Genomic DNA, 23,912 nt, shown 5'->3' with positions numbered 1-23,912 from the left:
TAAAATCTCCATTAAAATAACCTTGTGGACTTATCTGAAATTAGCACCTCCAGAATTCTTGTTCTGACTCTTGGTTTAGTTGACCTACTTGTGTCTTGATCTTATACTTGATAAGCTCTTCTAATCAGAGAAGAAAAGAGTTGAAGCATTTCTGGACTGTAGGCCAACCTTAATGTTATTTGAAAATAAGATTTGGGCTTGGGGTTTAGGTTTTTCCCATTTTATTTGTGTTTGATTTAGTGCTCATCCCACACTAGACACTAAAATGCATTGTTTAATTATCTGAGCTCAACACACCATTTTATAATTCATTAGTCAGTTGCTCTTTGCAAAAGCTTTTTTCTTATGAAACAAAAGTGGGAATCATGCAACTGGACTATTTATCTCTCTTTAGGGGTTGGGGGTTAATATCTGATAGCTCATAACATCTTTATTATAATGCATTTATAATGATTTACTGGAATCATTCTATGGCTAAGTATCTAATGTCAAAGCTGGGATCTGGCATGAAGTAAAATGCTGTATCCTTGGGTAGCTCTGGGGAAAAAAGGGCCTTAGCTAATATTTTCTGTGTAATTCTACAAACTGTAATAAGGGTAGGGGTAATTGCCTTAATGTCAATTAAGCTATTAATAATGCCCATCTTGTCATTCCTAAATATAGCAGCGTCTCAATCATACATTATTGTTCCCTGTTAAGACTACACAGAAATGAGATCACAGCTTATGTGGATCTGGAAGTCTGGGTAGCAGCCAGTCTTACCTCCTTTACATAAAAGAAGGTTTGGAAGTTGATTTACTTGTTTTCTAATGAAAAAATTCTACTTGGACACACGTACGTATTTGTAAGGGCAAGTGTTGCCCATAGTTGTGAGCAGGGACAATCCAGCCTTAAAAACTGTTTAATGTTCCTATTCTGCTTCTAGATGACCGGAGTAAGGTGCTCCTAGTTAGGACTAGTGTTCCAGGGTCTGGGCCCCTGACGGATGCTCTAGGCTGTCCCGTAAAAACTGTCCAGGCATCTTAGAGTTGGGAGCATTCACTCTAGCTACATGGGGTGCTGTGCTCTGTGCATGCTCCCAAGCACTGCGGAAGCACACTAGTTCCTCAGAGACAGAAAGACGACAGAGTAAAGCTAATGAGGCTGAGACACTGTCACAGAGTAAAGGGGCCAGTGGTCCATCAGCAAATTTCAGCAGCCAAGGTCAAGGGTAAAGGCATATTTGGAAGAGAGACTAAGAGGTGAACTGTGGGATTTTGGTGAGTGGTAGAATGTCGCCAGCACTCCCAGGTCAGCTCTAAATCAGAACCACTTATCTTCCAGCGAAGAAACAGGACAAGATCTCTTTCTTTAGTTGGCACTTATATTTCTCCTGGGCTAAGACGTCTGAGCAGCCACTTCCTTTTGCCCCCCTTGTTGGCTGTCTTGGTAAAGTGAACTTCTACTTGATGATATTTAGAGCTCATTAATTTGTCCCAAGGAAGCTTATTGCATGGCAGTTTAATGACAGAAACCTGTTTTAATGCAAATGGACATGTAATCCCACTAAACCACTCTGAGGGTGTAAATTTAAAACAATTGCTGGGAACTGACATGAGAGTTTAATAAGATGGAGGACCAGTTCCTAGATCCTGGTACGCCCAGGGGACCCTGCTTGGCCACCCAGCCCAGGCAGTTTTAGCACAGCTTGTGGTTACCATGGCAATTAAAAAGGGGGAGGGGCTTCGGGGAGCCCCTCTCTGGTGGTGGGGATCTGAGCTCTGGAGGAGTGGGTGGGAGTGCGGGGAGAAGGAAGGCTTCAGGCTGGGAGGAAACGAAGGGTCGGTGGGTATCTTCTGCTCTTTATTCCTCAGGGCACAGGTTAGGGAAGATGTGACTGAGCCCCAGGAGGCAACTTTCCGTCCTGGCTTATTATAAATGCCTGATTCAGGCAAATCCCCACAGATAGAGCACAAACCCTTGCCTGGGACCCCACTTCTCCCAGCAGGTAAAGGTGGAGGTGGGGGGAGGTGGAAATGAGACTGAGGCGGGAATTGTTGGTGAATATTTGCTAGATTATAAGGCTGTTGGTACTACATCATTCTCCAGAGATCCCTGAGTAAGGTTATTATGGGTGAAGTCATTTTTGTAATAAAGTTGGCTGTAACTCTGGGTCATAAATCACGGGTTCTGGGACTAAAAAAATTACTAAACATGCCTCCGTTACCACACACTGTCCTTCTTTTAAATACTTTGATTTTACTACAAATCCGCCATTGACTGAGATGGGGAAATACACACAATGAGCAAATGATTCCTTCCGTCCTCGGCGGCAGCCCTGCCGGCATCTGGGCCTCCAGGAATGATTTCCTGAGGTGTGATGTTATTTATGGCGTGCTTTCTCTATCAAAAAGGCAAACAGCATCCCGAGTGACCCCGGAGCATTTGCATCATTGCTTCTCTTGCTAATTGATTCATCCCCTGGCAGGGCCTGAGATACGGGGTGTTAGCTGGACACTCTCTCCCAGCTGCAGATCCTGTGGATTAAGGTGCATAATAAGCAAAGACGTTAATAAAATTGTTAAATGTCAAAACTGCAAACCCCACACCCGTTCGGAGTCCATCAGCTCTTGTGGAATGATTCCGTAAAATACCGTCTCCTCCCCTTGTCCTTTTCTCAGTCTAAACTTCCTAACCTTTGTTAAGTAAGGAGATTAAGAACTGTTATTAAACATGGATTGTTTAAGTTCTTTCATAACTTCTTCCTTTCACATAAGAGTCCGGCACAGGATGAAAGGGAATGTTATCACATGAAGTGCATTTCAGACGTAATAAAGCAGAAAGGAGAGGGTGGCCCCAGTGGCAGTTGTAAGAGGGACAAAGTGTGGATCTCTATAGCTCAGTGGCTGCAAAGCAGAAAATGAAGATTGTAAAAACGTCACATAAAGAAAAAATGCACAGTGGATTCGTTTTGCGATGCCCATAATTCAGTAATGCCTTTAAGTAGCTAGAAGAAATATAATAAATGTTTTTCCACAACATTGATCATACTGTATCAGAGGAAATATTAGTGTGCAGGGAGCCATGGTTATACTGGTAGTAATTCTCGGTGCAGAAAACTAGTAGAAGATGGGACCCTTTATAGGCAGAACTTTTATTGGCTGCAGTTATTTACTTTTAAGAATACGCCTAATACATTGTCCTATAGCTAAATATTTTTGTGAAAATTCAAATGAGCACTATCCGTAAATCAGAAATCCTGCCACCATTTTATAGAATTTATATATATTTTTTTCCTGTAGATGCTCTGATGTGTTCCAGAATACAAAACCAGCCAATTGACCATGTGAAAATTCTAGAATGTCTGTAAAACAGATTCTTCTTCCGTATTCAGAGCCCAGTGAGGGGCAGACAGGTTTATGGCATGTGATTCCATCCAAATGCCACCTGTATATATATAACATCTTTCTAAAGAAATTAAATGGATTATTAGATTATATACTGCAGTAAAACTATAGCCAGAGGCGTGAGCCAGGAGAGGATATGCATGTTGTGCAGCTGCTTTTTTTGTCCTGAAACACCGAAGAAAGCTTTGCAAGGCAGCTTCTTTCTTAGGGAGAAAAGAAGGCCCTAATTCTGCATGCCAGCCTCTTGCTCCTCGGACTGGCAGGAGCTGGGAATGCAGTGGCCGTGACAATCTTGGTGCAGGAGGCTCCGGCATGGCAAGGAAAGGTTCTGCCTTCACTTTCGAGGGACCCAGGGCACTACTCCAGAAATGGCCACATGAGGATTCCAGGGTGCACAAGATAAGAACTAGTCCAGCCAGACTCCTGCAGAACTAAAAGGAGAGGTGAGATCTGGGCATGTAATTCTCCACATATTCCCCACAAAACCCTGCTGTGAAAATTACTAAGAGAAGCAAGAAGCCAGAGGAATCTCCAAGTGAAGATGCTGTGAGACTGTGACAGGAGCATGGCATCTTGTACTTCAGAACCTGGATAACCCAGCTCACACTTCAAAGGCCTTGTAAAAGCAAACGAACCTGGCTCAAGCCTGCAGATTTACCTGCTCTGCCTCAATGCCCATCTCCCCTAATTCTCACTGACACCAATGGGAATAATTGCCCAGACTTCCCTTGCAGAGACCATCCCTTCTCTTTGTCCTAGAGCTCTTTCCTGAATGCAAATCACAGGTTTCACGCACACACATGCCTTCAATGCAACAGTTTCTGTGATGTTCTTCACCACTTGGTCACAACAGGGTAGATTAGCCAAAGGGCATTTGGAGTTCTTTATGGAGTTATGTCTTGATTTTAGTACTTTCTGATTAAAGTTGGGTAGACGTTTGATTGCTTTGTTTGATTTTCCTCCTTCCTTTAGGAGGAAGTGAAAGAGGACACCTTTAAGTTCTCCCCATCTTGAGAACTTTAAACAGGCAGGCAGTTGAAGGGAAAAACCCCAACATGAGAGAATCGAACAGTGAGAAACAGCTTGTCACAAGATGCTGGTCTCCCTGAAGGAGGGCCGCTTGGGAGGTTAGTAAGCGTCACCTGGTGTGCCCAGCACTGATGTGAACCTAACTTACAACCTGAGGTCACCTAACAGGCTTCTGTCGAGAGAGTTCCTCCTCGACACGGGTGAAGGGTCGCTTTTTAAGCATCCTTTTACCAGGGCTGCTCTTCTAGGTGCTTCAGCTAGCAGCTGTTCTCGGATTTTTTTAAATGAAAATGATTATTATTTTTTCTATCTTACTCAGTTAATTGCCTGTAGTTGAAGGAGTGCAATATAAAACAAAATTTGGGGGGAGGATAATATCTTTTTGAATTTCCTCTTTAGGTATATTATCACATTAAATGGACCTACTGCCAAAACTCAACTAAAGATCTATGAGTGGTCTTGTTCTTTCTTCTCTCTTCTTCCTTCCTTCTTTCTCTGCTTCCTCCCTTTCTTCCTCCTCTCCTTTATTTTCCTTTCCTTTTCTTCTCTTTCTCCTTCTTCTTTATGTTCTTCTTCAACGACTTGGAAAAAATCTTACTGAACTCCTTCGAGAAATTCTACAGCAATGAAAATGTTCAGAGTCACATACGCCCCCCTTGGAGTATTTAACTGTAGGGTCTAGCACAGCTTTCATTCTTGCTGTGTACGCGGTATGCACACAGTCTCATTTTTGCTTATGAAAATATCTAAGTGTGGTTAGGAGGGTCAGAGATTCCCTTGGAGAGGAGGCCCATTATAATTTTAGTAAAATTAAAAGACAACAAAATAACAGCAGAACGGCAGACTTTGAAAACTCCTTAAATAAACAGATAAATAAACAGAGCGCATTTTGCTTTACTTGGCACCCAGCCTGAATTATTGACTTACATTGTGCCCACATAAAGAATGTAGACAGGATTTGACAATACAGAATATTTGATTATAATATAAAACACTTTATATTTTGAAATGAGATACTCTTGTAATTATCTCTACAACCGCTGGATGTCACTGTTGCATACCTCTGGCAGTAAAAACTTTCCGCTTAGAGAGGCAATCTGAAAATGGTGTTGTAAGGGCTGTGGTGTTACCTCCTTGGAGCTCTACCTTTTGATTGAACACATGCTATCATGCTAAGACGACTCTCTTCTCCATTCAGAGCCGTCAGCCCAATTCTCGATGATGGCACTCTGCTGGGAATTCTAATTTACACAGGATGAGGTTCCCCAAACACAATTATCTTTTTCACTATATTTAAAACGAGTATGGTACTTTTATAACGGTTCTCAATATTGTATATTAATTATAACCAGCACATTCTGGATACCAAATGGAGTAAAGTGAAAGCATAACCATAAAATATCCTGGATTTATGAAGTGCCCTTTTTCTCTTACAACAGTTACATATCTATTTGCTCATCTGTCTTCCCAACATCCCTAAAGGGTTACCTGCTTTAATGCTTTTATGAGTCAAAGTTGACCTGTGAAATAAATTGAATGAAGTAATTATTTGCACTGGCATCCCAAGAGTAAAACGAAGGCAAACAGTGAAAATGTGTTCCAGGCTGCTAACTCTAGTTTGCAAAAGTAACTCATCGAAATTTTGATAGTTCTGGGTGTTTTTCAATTACTCTTAGAATTCCTTAATTCATCGACCCTTTAACTCTGCTTTTAAAAATTCATTTAAAAAAAATCTGGGCCATCTTGTGAGACTGACGTTATACAGAAATTAGATCTGGAGACTTTTCCAAACCTGAGGAAAGCCTGGACCAGTAGAAGTGCTAGACTAGAGCATGACCAGTGAGAAGAAACGGGCGAACCAGTGGGAACAGTGGTTGGCTTTCTCTGTAGTTAAAAATGACCATGAGCTTCCATTTCACTGTCCAGCTTAGTCTCTATCTTTTTCCAAAAACCTTGGAGCTGTTTTCTTTAACTTCCTCCAGGGCCTGTGCAAGGGGGAAGCCAGAGCTGCTCTTGACGGACTATTGGCCTAGATTTGAGGGGGGAGGGGAGTGCTCTCTGTTCTAGAGAATTTTCAGAGAGCTGCATTTTGCCTGCCATCTACGGGATGCTTTGATCCAAAATTTCAGTCATTGTTTCCACATTTAGGGGCTGGAATGAACATCAAAGGAGTGGGTGTATGGAGTTTACTGAATGCCTAAGAAGTACAATAACATACAGAGGATATAGGCAAATCCCAGCGGCAAAATTTGCTGCCAATTCTTGCACATAATAGAGGCCCTAAAGTGACAGTCTATCTTTGACAAATGTATAATGATGTCAATGCCAAGGGAAGGAACTAGCATGCTGAAAGGCGAATAAAAGAGTTGGGAACAATTCAGTGGACTTACACATTTCCTCAGTGTGTTTTCACACAACAAGGAAAGCAGATGACACAAATGCATTAGGTAATCATTGGACAGGGCTGTAAACTCGCCAGTAGTTTTAAACTGACCTGGCTTTTTCAGGATACAGCTCTAAAAATGAAAATAAAATGTGGTTAGAAATCATTTGTCTTCTAGAGGAAAACAAAAGGAACAAGTAAAGTGAAAATAGCTTTCTTGTTCTGTCTTGGATAGTTCCAGATTTTAAAGCCCATATGCTGTTTGCTTTAACTTCTTCTCCTCCCAGGGCCAGTGCCTTCCAAACGCTTCAGCTAGTGCACTGCACCACGGAGTCTAGGAAATTAGGGCTCATTTGTATCCACAGTCTTTGGTCGAATATGGGTTAATTTTGGTTAATTTCTGCGGGTGCACACAAAGTAAAATGCACAGAACTGAAGCCACTGAACTCAGGCCGTTGTGCGATCATCTAAAAACCTACTTTTCAAGCTCCTTTAAGTTTTATTTTTGAAATAAAAACAATAAAATGACTGTAAAAAAGTTTCCAAAAGCGTTGACATTATGAGCAATTGCTAACCAAGGCTACTCCCAGAATGATCGAGCAAATTTGGATATAATTCTAGAAAAGCTAACTGCCCTGCAGTGCCAGCTATAAATATTTCATGCAGAAGGTGATTTGAGAAGGGATCTGTGGTACCTGGCTCTTGCCTCCAGGCCAGGTATCTTTGTAGATGCATACCATGCTGCTGTCACCAGGCGGAGCCTTGGAGGGCAAAGGCAGATTCTTGCTCTTAATCCTTTTACTATGGAGATGAGTGTGTAAAGCCTTCTGGAGCCTGCTTTAAAAAACCAGACTGGGAGTGGGTGTTTAGAGGAAGAAGTCTCAAAAATGCCACAGTACATGGAAACAGCCTCCAGGGTTCATGAGCTCAGTCTGGTAATGAATCTAGTAAAAGCAAGACCAAGACATGTGTGTTTCCTTGAAACTCTCCTCCGTTGAACAAGAAATTGTGCCGGCTGCAAATAGAGCCAGCATTTCTGTCCTTTGCATTAAGCAATCAGAGCAGAATCGCTTATATACACCAAAACCATTTCCAACACAGCCCACACAGTTCTTCAGTGCTTCTGACAAAATTTCTTCTATGGCCTTGCACTGCATAATAAAAGAGCTCATGGAAGAATCCTGCTCTGTTTATTGTGCATATTAAGTAAATGCAATGATTTTCATTATTTCCAGCACTATAATGAAATGACTGAGTGCCCAGCAACATTAGAAAGTGGACAAACAAGTATTCAACTGGCTGGATGAACCATGGCTTTCTGGCATTAAAAGTGTAATATTTATGAGTTAATTTAATCATAGAAGAAAATATTGAGTAGGTGACTGAGTAAAATGATGACTGTGTATTATGTTTTTGCCATGCAGCTGGATAAACACATATTCAATGACAGACCTTGGCAAGAACTGCAAAGATGCTCTTGACAATGGCATGAATAAATATTAGGTGCTGCCTAGAATTCACTGCATTTGAGGTCTTGAGCAAAGCCAGATGAGTTTTAGCAGGAAAATATAGAAGAAGCTATGTATGCACATTGGGATTATGTAAACATTGGAGTCTTTCTCTGCTGCCCAGAAATTGCTTGAACATTCATTTTCACCTACATCACTGAAGATTCCTTTTACTCGTTATCTTTGCACTCCTGCAAGTACACTTTAGCATTAAGAGCCAGCTTTTGGGAAGCTCATGGTAAATTTTTCAACAACATGAACTTGGAGAGAAAAGAAATACTTGGCTTAGCCTACAGAGAGCTGACAAAAAAGATTGTATTTTGTAGTGACCCAATTCAATCTGTGTACAACCGTAAATTTTAGATTTACTGTTTAGATTGCTTCAGATTGCTTCTTGAATTTCTTTAGAATATACAGTTTCTGATTCCAAGAAGGACTGTAAGAGAGAATAATAGTTGGGTAGATATTTTGAAGTGATGAGATTTGGCAATATTAACTATTATTTAGTGAGGGATTTGTATTCAGGGCAAAAAGAACCAATGCGCAAGAGAGTATCACAGAAATAAGTCATTGTGGGTTTTCTCCTCAGGATTTTCATTTTACCAATAATGAAAATTTCTTTTTTTTCCAGCTTTCTTGACATATATTTGACATATAACATTGTGTAAGTTGAAAGTATACAATGTGTTGATTTGATACACTTCTGTATTGGGACATTGTGACCACCATAGCGTTAACTAAGACCTCTATCACTTCACATTATTGCAATTTCTTTTTTGCAAAAAGAATATTTAAGATCTACTCTCTTTAGCAACTTTCAAGTATATCATACGGTATTGTTAACTATACTCACCATGCTGCACATTAGATCCCCTGAACTTATTCATCTTATAACTGAAAGTTTGTACCCCGTGACTAACATCTCCCCATTTCCCCCAACCCCCAGCCCCTGGTAAGCACCATTCTACTCTTTTTTAGGAGTTTGACTTTTTTATATTCCACATATAAGTGATATCATGCAGTATTTGTCTTTCTCTGTCTGACTTATCTTACTTGACATAACGCCCTCAAGTTCCGTCCATACTGTTGCAAATGGCAAGATTTCCTTATCTCTCCTGGCTGAATAATATTCCATTATATCTATACAGCTATACATGTATCTCACATATTCTTTATCCATTCATCTTTTGACAGATACTTAGGTTGTTTCCATGTCTTGGCTATTGTGAATAATGCTGTACTGAACATTATTTAACCCAATGCTTTGTTCTAGGAGTTTTATGGTTTCAGGTCTTGTGTTTAAGGCTTTAACCCATTTTGAGTTAATTTTTGTATATGGTATAAGATAGGGGCTCAATTTCACTCTTCTGGGTGTGATTATCCAGTTTTCCCAACACCATTTTTTAAAGAGACAGGCCTTTCCCCACTGAGTATTCTTTGCTCCCCTGTCAAGTATTAGTTGGTCGTATGTGCATGGGTTTATTTCTGGACACTCTATTCTATTCTATTGGCTTATGTGTCTGTTTTTATGCCAGTACCATACTGTTTTGGTTATTATAGCTTTGTTACATAGTTTGAAATCGGGAAGTGTGATGCCTCTAGCTTTGCTCTTTCTCAACATTGCTTTGGCTATTTGGGATCTGCTGTGGTTCTACATGAATTTTAGGATTGTTTTTACTAATTCTTAAAAAGTTCCAATGGAATTTTGATAGAGATGACATTAAATCTATAGATACCTTTGGGTAGTATGGAGATTGTCTCTTGTAGGCAGCATATAATTGGGTCTTGTTTTATTATCTATCCAGCTACTCTATGCCTTTTGACTGGAAAATTTAACTCATTTATATCAGTGAAATTATTGGTAGGTAAGGACTTAATAATGCCATCTTATTGTTTTCTGGCTGCTTTGTAGTCTCCTTGTTCTTTTCCTCCTCTCTTGCTGCCTTCCTTTGTGAACTGATAATTTTCCATAGTGCAATGCTTTGATTGCCTTCTCTTTATTTTTTCTCTTCTATAGGTTTTTGCTTTGTGGTTACCATGAGGCTTATATCAAACATCTTATAGATATAACAGGCTGTTTTACACTGATAACTTAACTTCTATTGCATACAAAAAGTCTACTCTTTTATTCTCTCCCTTTATGTTTATAATGTCTCAACTTCCTTCTTTTTATATACTCATTAACAAATTATTGTGGCTATAGCTATTTTTAATATTCTTGTCCTTTAAGAAAATTTCTTACTCAAGTCTTTGCTTTCGATATCCTGGAGCACACACACTGTCTCTAGAACCACCACAACAGAAGAAGAACATGGTCTCTGGACTATGTGTGTGTGCCACAGGTTTCTGCTAAATTGGTGAACTTCCTAGATTGCTTTTTATCGTTTAGGTTCTCTTAGCATTAAAATATGAGGACAGAATGCATCAGACAGATGAGCAGAGTCTACAGGGAAAAAACACCAACATGGGCATGGGTATTCCAGATTCTAGTCTCAGTTGTGTTACCCTGGGCAAGTCATTTTACCTCTCTGTACCTTAGTTTCCAATCTGTAAAATTATGGGAACATTCATTTGCCTGTCTTTAACAGTCTGATTGTGAGAGAAAAACTAGATAATCAATTTACAACACTAGTTTCTTTTGTTGTTAAACCACAATGCATTTAACTTAAACTCTGCTTTGTTCAAGTAAGGATTTCATTTGCACATAGAGAAGTGGAAAGTGCATATTTAAGATATTACTGTGTCTACAACTAACACTACCCAATATATCCAAACAAATATGGTGATCCACAAGCTTAATTTATCCTTATTTTCTTTTGAAGAAACCTCTCAAAATCTTACTTTTAAAAGGAAATCTAGCTTGCCTCCCAACTCCTCTGTCTTCCTGGTGTCACATTCCACTTCAACACGCATTTAACAAATCCATGTCTGGAGTGCTTCAACCAGGCAGTGGAGCTGGAAGTAACAAGAGCTGTGTTTCGGAGGTAAAGTAGCCGTGACTTGGTAACAAGTTGGATCTGGGAAAGTGAGAGGGAGCAACGTGTCAAAGATGACTCCCAGACTTCTTATACAGAAGTTAGGAGGAAGAAAAGATTTGGAGGAATAATCAGGAATTCACTTTTGGCTATATTAAGGCTAAGTTGGGCTTTCTCTTCTGGAAAAAGTAACTAAACCCACTAAGTATCAGTTGTCCTTCTCGTCGTGTCACTAACTCACCTTGCGTCTTTGGCTGAGTTGCCTTGGCCTCCCTGTCCTTCTCTGGTCCTCCACCTTCAGGAGGAGGTCTACAGCCATGACCTCATCTCAAAGTGCATGCGGAGTTAATGTGGTGAAGACTCTCTGGAGATTCCTGGTTAATTAAGGGCAGGAATCATGGCTCTGGAATTCTACGGGCTTCCAACGAATATTAATTGTTGGGCGTCAGCACCGCTATTTTACTACTGGGTTTTAAATTGTTGCAAAGGAGAAGAGATTTTGGTCAGTTGGGAGAAAACATCTCCCTGCCTGCTCACTTGGGTTTGGGACCACCTGTTAACCGCCAGAGTCAAGCCCCAGCTTGTCTCCAGAACCTGAGGAGGGACAAAGGCCTCAGAAGGATGAGGGAGGAGCTAATTTTTCCCTCTATTTATATTTCCCCAGAGTGAACTCCTTAATCCCTCCCTACAACGATGAACTGAAAATCTATGCGTGATTAACTTTTTTCGACCACTCCAAAGCCAAGTAGAGAATCTGGCTGTCACCAACAGTGGGGTAACTCCGCTTACGGCAGAGATCACGGGTGGGGGCAGAAAGCAGCTGCCCTTACACATAGTCTGAGAAGGCTCATTTTAGAGGGCAAATAGATTCTGTCTGTTAAATACAGACTTCATAAAATTCAAACATTTATTAAACTTCAACGTCTGGACAAGGAGTACAGAATACCTGAAATGCTCCTCAGTCTTATAACATATTTAGGGGAAGAAAATTAGTAGATGAAAGATTTGGTCTTGGATAATGTCTCTATGCTGTAACATAAGTTTTCTTAAGTTGTGTTTGCCTCTTACATGCATTTTTAAAAATCTCTGTTATATGCCTGAGAACTTCCAAAAGCAATAGCAAAAAAAGAAAACATAGTTCAAACTATCCCTGTATTTTCCAAAATTGAATGCTCTTTCTGTTTGAAAAATTTTCCAAGCTATACTCGATGGCCAATATCTGAATACAAAACTCACCCTGGGTATTATATTTCTATTCTTTAATTATTATCTCTAGTATATTTGGCATGGTGTCTTTAAATACCTGAGTAAGCTGTCAGTCATTAGCAAAGTTTCATGGCTATGTAAGGAGTCACTGTAAACAGGCTTGATGCTACACTTCCTTGGGTACATGTACAAGTGTGAATATATATCACTCCAAAGAGAGAGGAACCATCTGTTACTTGGTATGTGTAAAGCATTTAGGACAGTATCTGCATTGTAATAAGTCCTATGGAAGTCTTAGCTGCTGCTACTACTATTGCAAAGCTTAAGGGTTGTGCTATGAGCAGGGGTCCGCTGGGGTGGTTTCATGAGATCTCCCAACCTCTGGCATGGACCCATGTGCGGTAGATTAGATATCTGCTTCTTCCTATGAGCGACCCTTTGGGAAGACCATGTTTCTACGTCCACATTTTTGCCATGGGCTGCCCCTTGGGAGCTGTCAGAGTGTGTCAAGGATGTAGCATGCATAGGGCCATCACTCTATGTGTGGTGAAGGGTCAGTTTTTTTTATTTCTAATCTGTCACAGCCTGATATTCTGTGAAGTGTAATAAAAATAACTTAAAGTGGAGTAAAAGCCCAATACGCACAAAATTCAAGTCCCACTTTTGTTTAGACATAAACTTATGCTGCCAAGTGGCTCTCGACAGTTCTAAATGGTTCTTCTCAATTCCGTGCTTGTCTCATCTCTGAACAGTAATCAACAGATTACAGATGGTGGGCCTTACTTAGAGTAGCAATGTCACAAAGGATGTTGAGGAACCCCAAAGGCTGGTCATTTCCATACTGTTTTTCTTCCATAGAGTTCAAAGGGCTCTTATCAAAGCAGGGGACACTACAGGTCAGCAGGCTTCAGGCTCCAGCTTGAGGTGGTCAAGCCACTGGTATGACTCTGGTGCATAGGAGGTGACTGAGAGGTCACCAGGGAAAGCTACTTTCTGCTGGGTACTGGCCATTTGCTCAGGGAATTTATGCACAGCTAAGCGGTAGACTGTTTAGTGCAGATACACAGGTGTGGAAACAGTCTGTGATAGGCAGGTTTATGGCAAATAAACACATTGTATGATATACTGTAATCAACTATATAAACAACTTTAAAATTGTCTATACTTCATATTTCCAGCATTTGGTTTTGTTAATCATATGTCTTTCTGACAGCAATTAAATAACCTTGCAAGAAAAATGTACACCTGCTGTCTCCCCTGGGGAAACTACGTCTCTTTTGTGAATGACATAAGTTCTCCATAAAACATAACTGAAGAGAGGAGAACTGAATTGGGAGATATGTCTCCTTTCTCTCTCGTCTTATCTCTAGTTGAATTGGAGTGCACAGTTTCATATAGCTAATCTTTTTTCTGGATCCCTATATTTTGAGATTCCATTCAAACCAAAATATTTCCCTGAAGGGCAAACTGGAGATGATAGATAAATGAGGTTGTGAGCGCGTCACCTAGTGGGAAGGTCACACATCTGCCTCACCTGGCCTGCCTTTTCGTCCTCCCCAGATTCTCCACCCCAAGGCTCTCACTTCTTTCTGATTTGCACAGCAGCTCTCATCTGCTGTCATGAACACCATACTAATCCTGTTTTCCCTAAAACAAAACAAAACATAACAAAGTGTTTGCTTTGCATGAGTCAAGTTCCAAACAAAATCCATTTGGTGGATTGGTGAATTTTAATTGGCGGATGTTGGGGCTCTAGAGATGAGGTCGAGGGTGGGATGCTGGTGCTGGACGCTGCATAGTGGGCAACCCCGGGCTCAGAGCCGGCAGCTGGGCACTGAAGCAAAGTATGAGGTGTTAGTGCACTGGGCTGTGCTCTGGGTGCTGGCCTGGGGCAGTGAGTGGTTCTGGTGGGACTAGAAGGGCAAGCAGCTGCACGGGTGCCGGTGCTTCATGCGCAACAACTACCTACCAGGCTTCAGCTATGCCGGCTTTGGGCTGCAGCTCACCCTCGCCTTTTGCACCTAGTTGGTGAAGTTGGCAGATGTCTTCCAGACCACTGGGCCAGTATGTAGTCCTGACAGTGAAGCATCAGAAGGCTTCACAAACTGGCTGAGTCTTGTGTCTTGGAACTGGAACCTGGAGCCCCTTCGTGATTTGATGAGTTGATGAGTTGGGAACAGCTGTTCAGAAGAGGAACATATGCTATGGACTCTATCATTCATTCTTAGAATGGTTCCATCCACTCTACCTACTTGATAAGAAAAATGGCTTTGAAACATAGCATTTTGTCAGTGTGAACACAATGCCAGAGTTATATGACATTGTTAACAGGTACAAATCTGACCTGATTTGGTCTAATGGAGAGTGGAAATGTCCTGATACTTAGCAGAAGTCTACAAATTTTCTTTCTTGGCTTTACAATGATAGCTCTGTCAAGGATGAGGTGGTAGTAAATGACTAATGGGACCAGAAATGTTCCTGCTACCCTGGAGGATACTACAACTGTCAAGATAAATGCAAGCCAGAGAGGTTGCTAGATCACAAGTTGGAGACATGTACCACTGTTGACAAGTCATCCTGGGGCTATCATGGGGACATGGCCATGTCTGACATTGCAAATGAATCTGAAATCATTTCAGAACTCGTTCAGACAGTAAGTTTGGGAGGTAACTATCTTCTTAACATTGAACCAACTAAAGATGGACTGATTGTTCCCATCTTCCAAGAAAGGCTTTTTGCTGTTGGGAAATGGCTGAACGTCACTGGGGAGGTTATTTATGCATCTAAACCATCAAGGGTACAATCAGAGAAGAATGTGATATCTATATGGTATATCTCAAAAGGATCAGGAGTCTTAACCTTCAGTCTCCCATGACTACCTCAACAACAAAGGTAAGAATTCTGGGAATCCAGGAAGAGCTGAAGTGGTCCACAGATCTGGATAAAGTCTTCCTCATTTCCCTGCCCAGCTTACCACCTCCTGCTGACCCAGTTAAGTTTGCTTTGACTGTAAAGCTGATAGGAATGGAGTGATTATTGGAGTTCATGAAAAATGGGACACTGCCTGATGTTTGCTTCTTTGATTTTCTTTGTATAGTACCATCATTGTAATAAACTAACTTCTCTTCCCCACCGAGAGGATGGCTTTTCCAACACATTTTAATCAAAGGGACCGAGTACATTACACTGATGTCTCAATGGACCCAGTATCTGAGCTCCCTTGCTAGCATACCTCTCTCTGGTCAGCAAAAGAAGGTACTGAATAATTAAGCTCTGAGTTCATTCATTCCTACCTTTGGAAATTATGTACAATGGAAACTTCCCTTCATTCTCTGTGTTTGATAAGCCTACTTGCTTACTTAATGACTTTAGTTAAAGAATAAGCCAAGTCACCCTGTTGCCTATGGGAGGAGATGGAAAGAGTTTGGCAAGCTCAACCACATGCTATTTATTTAGCATCAATTGTCACCAACCCTCTCCTGACTCCAGACACCCCCCCCCCCCCCCCCCCCCCCCCCCCCCCCCCCCCCACGTCCCAGTGCAGGAGAGCCTGGAGGGGAATGAAAAGGCTTGCTAAGCTGTTAATGGTCAACTCTTCAGAAGTTTCCAAAGCAAACCAAGAGCTCTAAAATTCAGTCAGTTTACAGCGATACTATTAAGAAAATGGATGTGATTCTACTTTGCCACTTAAAATATGATTAAATACATAAGTGTGCTTGTCAAAAACAATTTATAGGTCTCCCTACCATTTCTCTTTTTTGTCTTGCAATTTGTTTTTAGTTATTGTTGAAGAAACTGGCTGCTTGTCCTGGGGTTTCCAACAATTTGGATTTTGCTGATTGTATCTCTGTGATGTTGTTTAATGTGTTCCTCTGTCATTGTAAGCTGTAAATTGGTATTTAGATCTAGACTCTTGATAAGATTCAGGTTCCATTATTTCATCAAGTATGTTTCATGCAGGTGGCAGTCCTATGGTGAAGTGGTTAAACTCAGTGTGCTCCATTTTGGTGGCCCGGGTTTGCAGGTTTGGTTCCTGGGTGCAGACCTACACCACTCATCAGCCATGCTGTGGCAGCAACCCACATACAAAATAGAGCAAGATACAATGGAAGAAAAGACCACATGTCTGATAAAAACAAAACAAAATACCTCAATGTAAATTTAACAAGAAATGTTCAAAATGTCTATGAAGAAAATTACAAACACTCATGAAGACATAAAATTAGACTTAAACAGTTAATAGAGTGTTAGCTCAGGAATAATCTTCCTCAAGCAAAAAAAAGAGGAAGATTGGCAATAGATGTTAGCTCAGGGTGAATCTTCCTCAGCAAAAGAAAGGAATATTTCATACATAGTGTTTGCACTTCTTTTAGGAGGTACATAATGTTTGATTGTCTCCCTTTGGTGATGTGAGCAGCCATGGTGGTCACTGCTCAGATCCATTAATTCACTAGGAGTTTGCAAAAATGATGCTATCCCATTTCTATCGTTCTTTATTCATTTATTAGCTAGAAAAATTCTATAAAGGGAAGCTTCCCCTTGACAATTGGGTTACTCTGAAACCAGTTTTTTAACACAATGAATTGGTTCCCTAGCATCTTCTAAAGGTGGTTAATGAGTTTAGTTTTTTGGTATCATACTGAACTTACAGATTTAAATATATACTTGGTATGTTTCAATCCATTGCATTTATCATCCTACCAATGCACAAACGATCCCATCTTTGGCCAGCTGGATCTTCTTTAAACTGGTACCCAAATCCTTTGGACAGAGCCCTAATAGTTTTTCATATCTTCATTGCTACCTCATATGAAAAGATATTCCAGACTCATTTAATAAACCTCCTGCCTCAGACATGGAATAAGCCATCTTTCCAAGAGGCTTGGTTCCTTTTGGTGGGAAATAGTATTTACAGATATAGTCAGGGTTACAGGGGTTCTCATTGCTATTGGTTTAGCCACTGTTTCCACGTCTTTTCAGTGGATAGAACTAGAAAATGCATACTTTTTTGTTGTTGCTGTTAGCTGAGAAGGATTCACCCTAAGCTAACATCTGTTGCCAATCTTCTTCTTTTTTTCTTTTCTCACCAAAGCCCAGGTGCATGGTTCTATAGTCTGGTTGTAAGTCCTTCTCGTTCTTCTATGTGAGCTGCCGCCACAGCATGGCAACTGACAGACTGATAGACGGGTGGTGTGGTTCCATGACCGGGAAATGAACCCAGGCCACCGAAGCAATGAGGGCACTGAACTTTAACCCCTAGACCACCAGGGCTGGCAAGAAAATGCGTACTTTTTAAACATAAAACGAATTATGAATTAGTATTGCTACCCCAGATTTATTTTCAGAACTGTGAGATTCTTACTTAATTTCATTGATCTTACATTTGTGTCTGCTTTCACCCCAGCTGAAAATCCAAGTTCTCAGTGACACCAATATACATATATTTGCTTTATCCCACTCTACCTACGCAGCAGTTTCAGAACACTAATACCAATACTACCACAATACAATTACTGAATCAATAGATAAAAACAAAAATCAGTTCTACAGAAGATACAATGGAAGAAAAGACCATGTGTCTGATAAAAACAAAACAAAATACCTCAATGTAAATTTAACAAGAAATGTTCAAAATCTCTGTGAGGAAAATTATAAACATGAATGAAGACATAAAATTAGACTTAAACAGTTGGAAAGATAAACTATGTTCATAGGAAAACTCAACATTATAAAGATCTTAGTTCTTCTTATGTTTATTTAAACATTCAACACAATTCTAGTAAAACTGTCATCAGGTTTTTTTCCTAGAGCTAGATAAATTGACCATATAGTTTGTTTGAAAGAATAAACATGCAAGAATAGCCAGGAAATCCCTCAAAAAGAAGAGAAATAGTATAATATTAAAACATCTAATAAACCCCTAAATTTAAAACAGTTTGGTATTAATGCATGAATAGACAGACGAATGGAAACAGAAGAAAATTCAGAAATAGACTCAATTGCATATAAAAACTTAGTATATGATAAAAGTGACATCCCTAATTAGTTAAGAAAAGACGTATTTTTTAATAACTGGATAGCCGTATGTGAAGAGATAAAATTGAAGCCATTCCTTGTACTGTATACCAGGACAAATTTTAAGTGGATGGCAAATTTACATGTAAAATATAACATATAAAATATTAGGGAAAAAAATCTGGGTGAATTACTCTATAAGCTGGCATGGGAACGACTCTCTAAAGTATAAATTAAAATCCAAAAATAATAAGTAAAAGGATTGACGCGTACAATCACATGAAAACAAGTGCTTTCCGTTTAAGCCACATGAGTTACATCAGGCCCATTTTGCAGATAAGAAAACTGAGGCTCAGAGAAATTATGTGTCTTGTGAAGCTTACACAGTTAGTAAATGGCAGAGCTGGGATTTGAACATAAGGAAACTGTAACTCATTGCACACTGAGCCACCCAGAATTCTGGTTGCTCTAAGTACAGCGAGAAAATCAGAAAATAAACATTTTCCAGATCCTACTCACAACTGGGGAATAAATCTTATTAATACTGCTAGGCCAGTCCCATTGGTTCGATACAGACTTCATGTTGAGTTGCAGAGCATCTTTCAAAGGCACAGAGTCTAGGGAGAAAGAGAGACTTTGGTGTATTTTGAGGATAAAACTGAAATATAGTATGACATTTAACATAGAAATTTCTACCTCTTAGTCTTTATCTTCAGTCTGAAACTCTTTGTTACATTCCTGCGTCACTCTCCTCTCATTCTTCCTCACATCTCCATACAGTGAAACTCCGTGTCAACCCTAAGAATCCTGTTTTAAATGCAAGAAAGTTGAAAGAAGCGTCTCATCGTTTAGTTTATTATCAGCAAAGATAGTGGCTTGGCTAAGTTATTTTAATGGGAACAGTTCAGACTGGTTGTTGGGTTTGCAAAGACAGAAGGCGCCAACTGATTGAAAGTTTCACTTCTCAGCTGGTATTTGGTGTTTGTGCAAACTAAGCAATTAATTACAACCTTTATTCCTGCCCTTCCTGGTGTTTAATTTGTTTACATTTTAATTATTCATTTCCTTCCAATGCAGCTCATGTCTAGCCAACAAATACTAAATTTCTCTTTCTTTTTCTTCAAGAAAACTTGTAAAGCGAATTATGCTTTCCGTCCATCAGGAGCATGATTATTTATACGGGCTTGTGAGAGCAATGAAATTCATTCATTTGTTTCACAAAGATTTATTAAGCACCAACTAACCTGCCAGGCATTGTTTGAGGTGTTGGAGGTACAGGCAGGAGAAGGCAGACAAGTTTTTGTTCTCAAGGATCTTGTCTTCTCTGGGAGGAGGTGGAGGAAAAGCAGTGAATCAACACAAAGGCAGATAATATCTGCGAATAAAACATTAAATACAGTGGTGGGACAGGGACTGGGGCAAGGAACTTCCTAAGCTCGGATGGTCAGAGAAGTCTCTGGGATTTGAGTCACATGAAAAGCCAGGCAGAGAGATATCTAGGCAGAAGGAGCCAGTGCAAAGTCCCCGAGGCAGGAAAGCACTTGGTGTGTGTGAAGAAGAAGAGAACATTAGCTGGAGGGGACTGAGGTACACTGCGCTACAACTGACTTCCACATATTTAAAGATTCGCTTGTTTTTTCATTTATTCATTTACGCTCTATCTTGTTCCCAAAAGGATTTAAAACAGCTCTCTGAATGTTGCTGTTCCTTTCAGTGACTCCTCCAGCAGGTAAAGTCCAACAGAGAGATGTGAGACAATGCTTGAAGACCATAGATGCAGGATATTCGCTTTTTTGCTTTTTTAAAGGTTCGCACACCTTGAAATGTCATTTAAGAAATTATTTTTAAAGAGGATTGTTGTGCTGAATTTAATTTCAAATCAACAGACCCATTATATTCTCTAATTAATCATGGCGCATGCTATTTACTAAACTCCTGTTAAAATAAATTTCTTTTGTACACATTACAAAGAAATGTTACATAAAATTAAGCACCACGTAATGACTTTAATTTGCGGTTAGTTAATAATACACAGATGATCACACGGCTGTAAAGGAAGTCACTTGGGACATTAACAGATATGCTGGCACAGAGGAAGTGGAAACAGACAGACTGTGAGCTCTGGGTGGGGCATAAAGAAGACTCAAGAGTTGATGGACATTAGATGTTGTGACTTCCAGTAACAGGTAGAAACTTGCTGAGGGCCTCTGCCCGGGGAAGCCTGTCCAAAAGACTTTTAGGTTTCTTCACTGGTTTCTAAATTATTTTTTACTTCTTACCCAGCAAAAAGATTTTACAAAACTTAATGGAATTTTCATTTAACATGAGCTTTGCTGTATGGCCTTGACTCAAAATTTCCTCTTTTCAGCTTTGTAAGAGCTATAATTGTCCCAAGTTCTATGAGCCACTTTACTCAGTTTAATTTCTTGGAACTTACTGATCCCGAGCTGAGAGGCTCAGACTTTACAATTTGGAAATGAAAATAAAATACAGTCATGCACTGCACAATGACATTTTAGTCAATGGCAGATGGAATACGTGGTGATGGCCCCAGAAGATTACTATCATATAGCCTAGGTATGTAGCGGGCTATACTGTCTATGTTTGTGTAAGTACACACTATCATGTTTGCACAGTGATGAAATCTCCTAATGATGCATTTCTCAAAATGGATAGCCCCATTGTTAAGTGATGCATGACTGTAGGGAAAAGCCCTAATATTTGAAGGAAACCAATGTTACATTTCTCTGATTAATATTACATTAGTCTGCAGGCTACATAAGCAATCGTATAAACAGACACAAAAATGAAAATTCTCTATCCCACATTGTAGTGGATGGGTTGGGAAAGCAACGGCCTAGAGGATTTGCGATTAAAATTTCTTTAAACCTCTAGCAAGGAGGAATGGAAAGTTGTTAGGAGACTGAAAGTGCCTTACCTTTCTCTTATAGAACAACTTTTCTGATATTCTCTCAATTCCACTTCTTGCTCCCATCTAAAGGTCATCTGAAGTGGGCTTTGCAAAATGAAAGATTCATGGGGCCAAGTCTCAAGAGAGAGTTTCACAGCCCTGAGAAGCAGAGATTCCGAAAGCTCATTCAGGGCTCCTATCAGTTCACAGCGTGACTCCTATTTGTCATTTCGTCTGTCCATGAGCCTCCTTTGCTTTGCATGTGACATGGGTATCAAAGAACTATTTACTTCATGGTGACGTTTTAACTTTCTGAACAGGTGACAAGCATCCCTGTCGTCTAGGTTGGAGATTACATCAGTGCCACCATTACCTCTCCCCAGCGTCTGTGGCTGGTCTCTGTTTCCCAAGGATGCTGAGATAAGTCATTCTTACTGATTATGGAGTAGGATGGAAAGGAGGAGGTGTATATGACTGAATCCAGAATAAAGGTTCACCACACTCCTTACCAGGCTTCGGGCCAGCAAGATAATGCACTCACAGGAACAGGCACATACCCCATTATGGGACTAATGATGAGCTGAAAATAAAGAGGAAACGTACAGAAGGGAAGCCTCAGAGAGGGATTAATCAACAACTCCAAGGCAATATCATGCTGTGCTTATGTTTTCTGCAAATATTGACTTTGAAGAATTAAACATGAGACTAAACACCATGTCAGTGTCCCTGTGAAAGAAAGTGTCTATGTGACTATTTCAGACCAAAGGCAATGCAGAACACTAGAGACACCAGGGGTCCCAACCAGAGAGGGGTCCTTCAGGGAAGGGCAAGCGCTGTGCGTGTGAGTGCTGTTTGTGTGTGTTTAACATCTGCTCTATCACCAGTGATAAGAACAGGGTGTATCACAAACACACCATATATACACGCACACACGTAATTTGAGGTGGAAGAAGGAGAAGGGGGTTGAGAAAGGACCTCTGTTTCTTCTGCCTTTGAGTTTTCAAAGCCATCACGGTCTTCTCCAGAAGTAGTCTGGGATGAGGAGAGAAGTCTGAACACAGGAGAGTTGGAAATGGGGGTGAGGTAGGGAGAGAGCAAATAAACGGAAGGTTCTGGGGCTCAGGCAATTCAAAGAGCACAGAATACAAGTCAGAGAAAGAAGGAGAGATTTCTTGAGAACGGAGGCTGAACTGATTCTGGAAACCAAGGCCCCTCATTGGGCAAGTCATGACTGTTTAACACAAGAATCAGCTGGGAGCTGACCAAGAAGCCAAGTGGTAATGCTTTGATGTGAAATATTTGTACAGTAGGAGCCATGGATGTATTCTTTCACATAAACTGCTTAGAGCAGACTGTCTCAGGCAAAATCTTGACTACATCCTAATGGCATATTTACTGACCCTGTAAATTTGGATTTGGATGTGTGGTAGATTAGATAATTGTTCAGCAAATATTCACTCCCACCCCTGACTCCCTCCCCTCCCTAACTTCATGGACGAATGTACTTTCCTGTTCCACTGGTGTTGGGCTTGGCCATGGGACTTACTTTGCCTAGTGGGATATTAGCAGATGTGACAGAAACAGAGACTGGAAATGTCCTTGTGCTATTGGCTGGTCCTTCTTGTGCTTCTGCCATGAGAGGAGAATTTCGAGGCTAGCCTGTGGTCTAAAGAGGATGAAAAAAACATGCAGAGCAAATCTTGGCCCAATTTGTAGCTTGAACTCAAGACCAGCTGAACTGAGGTTGGGTCTGTCAAACCCAAATGTATGAGTGAGAATAAGTGATTATTCTTCTAAGCCGCTGAAATTGGAGGTGGTTTGTTGTATGACATTATTGTGGCTGTAGTTATCTGATACAAGCAGAACTGCTGACTGAGCAAGTAAAGCAGGCAAAGAATGTGTGTTGTATAGTGTTTACACGGCACGGTGAGTGAGCAGAACGGTGGAGCCCTCACAGGACTCTGTATTGCCTGCTGTATCTACACCTCAGATTCCCAACGGGGTTCTCACATATTTAAGAGAGTATGGATGTGTCACTCCCCAGCACTACAACCTTGGGAGAGTATTTAACTTCTTCCTGTTGGTTTTATCCATTCATTCATTCACTCATTCATTCATTCATCCATCTAACAATTACTGAAATCATACATGTGTCCCCCATCTCTGCTAGGCAGTGAAACGAAAGATACACAACCTCTAGCCTGATGAAATACAACATACCAGTGAGGGAGATGACAAAAAAAATCCAATAAATAAAAAAGTATGATAAGTCTTATGAAGAAAACAAGGTGCTGAGATGGAGAAAAAGATACTTTCATTAGATAGGGTAGTTAGGAAGAAACTTTTCATCAAGGTGTCATAATCTTGGGAATAATAATAAGCTTATGAATAAAACTGGGATAATAATAACATCTTCATTGGATCATGGTAAGGCTTAGTAGGATAATGCATGTAACACATTTGATTTAGTACCCAGCATATAAGAAATGTTCAGCAAAT

General features: G+C 40.4%; 1 pseudogene; it reads left to right on the top strand.

Annotated features, from left to right (window-relative positions):
- The first annotated feature begins 14,245 nt into the window (after positions 1–14,245).
- LOC124238697 (tissue alpha-L-fucosidase-like) lies at positions 14,246–15,520 on the top strand (annotated as a pseudogene).
- The last annotated feature ends 8,392 nt before the right edge of the window (positions 15,521–23,912 follow it).

The sequence above is a fragment of the Equus quagga genome, chromosome 4, assembly GCF_021613505.1.
Source record: "Equus quagga isolate Etosha38 chromosome 4, UCLA_HA_Equagga_1.0, whole genome shotgun sequence".
NCBI classification, from domain to species: domain Eukaryota; kingdom Metazoa; phylum Chordata; class Mammalia; order Perissodactyla; family Equidae; genus Equus; species Equus quagga.
This window is presented reverse-complemented; position numbering and strand designations above follow the sequence as displayed.